Raw genomic sequence first — 6202 nt, forward strand, 5'->3', positions numbered from 1 at the left:
TCCTAGATGTGTAATGTTCATAGGGAAGATTTATCGCGTCATGAAACGGACAATGTTTTCTAATATGTACATTCTCTATCTCTACCCACACACAGAACACTAAAAATTTCATTCATAAAACTCAAAAACTTCAGTGTTCACACCCAGACATGGCATACCCATGCAAAACTTGTCATATGAGCCTTCCCAATTATGCTGGGAAAATCAAAATTTTGGAAGAAAATAAACTTGGCAATTCATATCTTATGCACACTAATCAAGGTCAAAATATACCACTCACCAAAAATGTAAAAAGAAAATGTAGAATCATAATTAATGAATGGGAAACAATTTCTAATCCCACTTTATTCATGTTTTTCATTCCTATATAGGCGCTAAGGAGATATCTTCATACTTTCAAGACAAAAAATTACCCACAAAAGATGTTAAGTATTCTTCAGGCATCTTCAGAATGCTACAAAAAAGTCACCTTCCTCTGCTCCTTCTCACCCTACAAAGCTTCAAGTGCGGTAACATTAAAGACAATATTTAAAATTAGGATAACAAAAGAATATCAGAAGATTACAATAATCATCAGTACCTCTGACACTGAGTGCGTCAAGATGAGAATCGCCTCCTATATATCCATTAATGACTCTAACTGCAAAAAACTATTCGATATATGATCTGTATAGGATAACTGACACGGACGATCAAACCAGGGGGGAAACTGCTCTCCAGAGTATAATGTAGCTGAAGCTATTACTATCTCAAAAGTACTGAATTTAAACAACCAGACAATCTTCTCAAATTGCATTTTCACCTTTGCTGCATTATCAGAGTCGAACACAATAAGCTAAACCACGTTTTTCTTGTTTCTGAAGTTTTCCTTCAGCAATGCAAACTTCTTCTTGCACTGATTCACATTCTTCCCAGGAATTGCAGCTGCGACTCGTTCCCAACGTTGACTAGTTTCCTTTGGGAATGTTTTTAGAGCTTGCACAAGAGCCCTTTCCTGGACAGCAGACCACACATCTTGATCCGAACTCAAAGAAGCCCCATCGTCGCCAATCACATCATCTAATTTTTTTGGGTTCGAGCCTTGGCTGGAAGACTCCTTTGCATTAGCCGTCTTAGCATCATTGCCATTGTAAAATAAATTGATGTGTAAAATAAATTGATGTATATTATTGATTGATATTGATTACAAGATTGTTGTGTTATTGATATTTTGTATTACAAATCAGAGTGGCATTATATAGGAGAGGGTTTGGGTTAGTGAGTGGTGGTAGTGGATGGTAGTGGAGGTGGTGGGTGGTAGTGGAGATGGTTAAGTGTGTTAGGTTTAGTGGGTTGGATGTAGTGGGTTAGGTTAGTGGTGTAGGAGGTGTACATTAACAGCCCCCCTCAAACTCAAGGAGGATAGGAACTAACCAACTTGAGTTTGAAGAGAGTAACAAAACAGGAAAGTAAACTGATAAATAAAAAACAGGATAGGAGACACGGTATGGTCGTGTCAGACCGTTGTAGCAGACAGTTTACGGGGTCATGTCGGACCGTTGAAGCAGACAGTTTACGGGGTCATGTCGGACCGTTGTAGAAAGTTGTGGTGGTGCACCAAGGGGGCGACTTAGGGAGTGCGCCATGAGGTGACTTGAACATGATACTGTGTATAACCCCCCCTCAAACTCAAATAGGTGTGAAGATAGAAACCTATTTGAGGTTGAAAAGGGAGTGATAAAGCTGACCGGTGTAAAAGACACTGTATGAGTGTGTAGATAGACTGCCCAAACAAAATATACATGGATGTAGATATCGAGCCCTCAAAAGTCGTGCCCTCAAAAGGTGTGCCCGCACCCTCAAAAGGCGTGCCATCAAAAGGCGTGCCCGAATGCATCAAAAGGCGTGCCTGTTTGTCGAAGAAGCGCGCGATGCGCGTGGCTGCCTCGGCTATTTAACCAAGACAGAGCTGAGGCAGAGGCGAAGACAAACAATTGGCGAAAAGCCTCTGAAAAACTCTTCGTTTTGCTGAGAAGGTTTTGCTGAGAAGATACTCTGTAACACTCTCTATAACACTCTGTTGCCCAGAAAAAATGGCTTCGTCTTCCCGCGGGCTGCTTACCCTCTTTCCCGACCTCAACGAGTCGACAGGAGAGAGAACTGGTGCGGTGGCCAGTGAACCTCAACCAAACACTGCTGGGTTTGCTCCGCTGAACTTTCCGATGCGGTCTGTGGAGCAAAAAATGGCGGTGCAGTCGGATGTGGAGGCCAATCAATATACGTTGAAGGCATGTGTGGAGTCCATGACGGCGGTCACCAACTTGTCGCACCGGCTGCAGAGTAGGACAAATGAGGTGCAGCAATTAAACTCCCAGCTGGCTCTGCTCCAACGCATGTATAAGGATGCGCGAGCAGAGATAAGCGTGCTAAGGGCAGAAAACAAGGAGCTGAAGCGGAAGGCCACCGTGATGTTCGGATTTGGAGGGCCGCCATATGCTGCAGTGGAGGAGCAAGGAATAGTGGTCATGCCCAGTGGAGTGGGAAACACGGAGGCAACACCGGCAAGGGCCGCCCAAGACGGAGGCAAGAAGAAAAGACCGGCGGAAGAGTAGAGAAGAAAAATCCCACTGTGGATGTGGGTGTGTTGTGGTGGTTTGTGTGTTTTTTTTTTTTTTTTTTTTTTTTATTTATTTATTTTTTTTTTTTTTTGTGTTTTGTATGTAAAATGGTGATCGGGGTGAGTCCCGACATGAATAAAATAAGGTGGAGTTTTGTGTGCAGTTCATCGGTTGCCTTTTTTTTTTTTTTGTTTGTTTGTTTGTTTGTTTTAAAGAAGAATAATAATAAATAAAATGAAGTGTGGGATAAAGGTGAAGAAAAGTTTCGGAAGGTTAAAGTATTAAAAAAAAAAAATAAAAAAAAAAAAAAGGGAGATGCAAAGGTGTTGGGCGGATCCTACCACTAAGGGAAAAAGAAGATGATGGGTGTGCAAAAGAAGATGATGGGTGTGCAAAACAGTGTGTGGTGCGTGTCCTTGTCAAAAGGAGGAGTAAAAGAAATATATAAAAAAAATAATGAGTGGGGAACAAGAGTTGGAACGCTATGATTTTTGGACCTGATGATACACCTTCGGATGGAGGTACCTTTAAGCTTACTCTGCAATTCACAGAAGATTATCCAAACAAACCACCAACAGTACGGTTTGTCTCACGGATGTTCCATCCAAACATCTATGCGGATGGGAGTATTTGCTTGGATATCTTACAGAATCAGTGGAGCCCTATATATGAATGGTGCTGTTGAGGCAGGCGGCAGAGTCAGGGGGAGAGGAGTGGTTGAGTTTGGACCACGGTGACTCGAACCATCAGCGCGGAGTCGCTGCTGCCAATATCCACCTCCGCGAACAGTGGTCCGTCGGTGGCTGGTGCAGGGAGAGAGAGATGTCAGCGGCGGAGATGAAGCTGCAGGTGGTGGTGGAGAAGTGGATGACGGCAGCGAGGTGGTGTTGGTCGAATCACGGCTGAAGGCAGTGGTCCTCAAGGGAGTGCAAAGCAAGATGGTACCTGGGTTGGTTTTGATGGATGAAAATCCGGCATGCAGAAATAGTTGGAAGATGAGAGGTCCGGCGGGCGGCCAAGGCGAGGCTGCCGCCCGCCGGTGAAGCGAAAATACTAGGTTCTTAACCTTGCTCTGATACCATGTAAAATAAATTGATGTGTAAAATAAATTGATGTATATTATTGATTGATATTGATTACAAGATTGTTGTGTTATTGATATTTTGTATTACAAATCAGAGTGGCATTATATAGGAGAGGGTTTGGGTTAGTGAGTGGTGGTAGTGGATGGTAGTGGAGGTGGTGGGTGGTAGTGGAGATGGTTAAGTGTGTTAGGTTTAGTGGGTTGGATGTAGTGGGTTAGGTTAGTGGTGTAGGAGGTGTACATTAACAGCCATCAAGCCCGTTACTGGTAGACACCCCTTCGGTTTCCTTTCTAGTTGTAAGGGGTGCCGCAATGGACTGTGCTGGCTTTCTCTTTTCAAGGAATGAGTCAAAAGCTTTTGCATTGTCGGGCTTCTGGAGAAGAACAGTTTTGGTTGCCTTTAGAATATCTTCAACAGACCTTCCAGTACCTATGTACTCCGAAATAACATCCCACCTCCGAGATGTTCCTTTGGGATATTTCTGCACCCCTTTTCTCAACATCTCAATCTCTTCTCTGCCCCAAGGCTTCTCCTTTCTCTCGCTGCCGCTTAATATAACACTTCCATTAACCGCAACAGAGCCGTTTTCTTTTGGGGTCTTATCTTGTTTCTGATCCTCCTTCAAGTTATGGTTACACCCAAGTGCCTCTTTAAGGAGTTTTGCTTTCTCTAGCCCTTCTTTTGCCTCTATTTTTTCACACAAATTCCTCAACTGCTCAATTTCAAGTGACAAGCAAAGACTTTCCACATCATCCTTGGTAACATCAAGCAAATGCTGGGACAAAACAGGCCCTGATAGTGTACGAAAATGGGTACGCTCCTTGCGCAATAGCTTCTTCTCTTTTTCTCTCGTCTTCTTCTGATGTAAAGCAGCTTCAGCAGCACGTCTTTCCTCTTCCTCCTTCTGGCATCTCTGCTCTTCAGCAATCCTGATTGCCTCTTCCTCCTGCAACTTCTTTGCCAGATACTTGGCCTCCTTTTTCCTCTGCTTCTCGGCCTTTTCCTCCTCCCTTCTTTTCTGGATTCTAGGGTCTCCTTTATAGGCATTGTCAACAAGAGCACGTATCCGTGCATAATCCTCCTTTCTAGCCTTCTCTGTAAGCTTTGCATTCTGCCTTTCCATCCACCTCTTATGGTCACGAGATTCAGCTTGCTCAAGATCAAATTCATCTTCATTTGGGAACTCTCTCCAGCTTTTGAAGCTGTACCAAAAATTATAAAAACTATCCACTTCTTTTAATGCAGTACTCTCATCACCTAAAGAAGGAATAGGTTGGTTAACTGACCACCGCCCATTCCTCATAAAAACAGGACCAAATACCTTGAAGAAATCCCTTGGGGCACAATCCGTAGGGATTTCATCATCGAACTCATCTGTGGAATCATAAATTCTTCTCCTCGCAGGGTCAATTAACATCTCATATGCTTCTTGAATGGCCTTGAAGTGGTTCTCTATTTCATCCTTCTTTGCTTGTTTTGCAGTTTCAGTTTCCTCAGCAAGAAGAAGAGCAGCCTGTTTGTCAGGATGGTGTTTTAAAGCAGTCTCACGGTAGCTCTTTCTTATCTGCTCCTCAGTAGCAAGGTACCTTAAATGGCTCAAGCCCAGCAATGCATAGTGATCCTGTTGCTTACCCTCAGCACCGGATTTTTTTTTACCTTGAGTGCTATATGACTCTGATGATGGCATCATGGCACATATTCCTGTTCCTTATCGTTGGACACATTCTGCTCACCACCATCTGCATCTTCTTCCTCAAAAAAACCACTGAGCCTAAGAGCAGCAGTGTGAAAAGAATGCCCAGCAGGTTCAAATTTACAAGCCTTGATTGGAAGACAATTTGAGGATACATTGATTGGCTCTTCATCTACAATCTCTTGTGAGTAGGAAATAAGCTGAACACTTGTCTTGGGAGCCATAATCTTTAGAAGTGAGGAAACCCACAATAAAAAGGGAAGTAAAAGCCAGAAATATGTCAATATCTAACAAGAGCTGCACTTCCGATTTGGGCACCCTTCAGAGTCTACCTGCAAAATGTCCAACAGCATTTTTAAAGCAAACATCAATCACTACAGCTCATATAATAAAAGTTAAAACCTACAAAGAAATGATACTAAGCTTAGGGAGTAAGTAGTTAACAACAACTCCACAAAGCGCCTGTGAGCATAAACCTTATATACTGAAAAATGGTATGCCAAACAATTCACCTTACAGAGCTGAGCAAATTATTGGAATTCTGGAAAGCTAGATGGATTGTATGGATAAATAAACAGGAGAATCAGGGAAGATATGCCAAATATTACCAAGTCTCACACACATTACACTTGCTTTAAATACCAACAGAACCCATAAACTACTGCACACACTGAGTTGTATTAACCAAACATTCTGAACAAGTTGCTCTAATAAGCCTCAATATACACTGGCATGAGAATTTAAAACTCCTTCACCAGGCAACAATTAGAGTATGGAATCTGACAATTTTCCTGATGTTCTAACCATAAACCAAATGTAAAAACATC

General features: G+C 42.7%; 1 pseudogene across 1 annotated transcript; it reads right to left on the reverse strand.

Annotated features, from left to right (window-relative positions):
• Nucleotides 1–288: 288 nt before the first annotated feature.
• Nucleotides 289–5708, reverse strand: LOC145804748 (uncharacterized; annotated as a pseudogene). Its single transcript, XR_014347127.1, has 3 exons — nt 3947–5708; nt 3327–3334; nt 289–1111 (listed from the first exon to the last, which is right to left on the reverse strand). The product of XR_014347127.1 is annotated as an uncharacterized LOC145804748 (transcript).
• Nucleotides 5709–6202: the final 494 nt, after the last annotated feature.

The sequence above is a fragment of the Camellia sinensis genome, chromosome 12, assembly GCF_055761805.1.
Source record: "Camellia sinensis isolate YWXY chromosome 12, ASM5576180v1, whole genome shotgun sequence".
NCBI classification, from domain to species: Eukaryota; Viridiplantae; Streptophyta; class Magnoliopsida; order Ericales; family Theaceae; genus Camellia; species Camellia sinensis.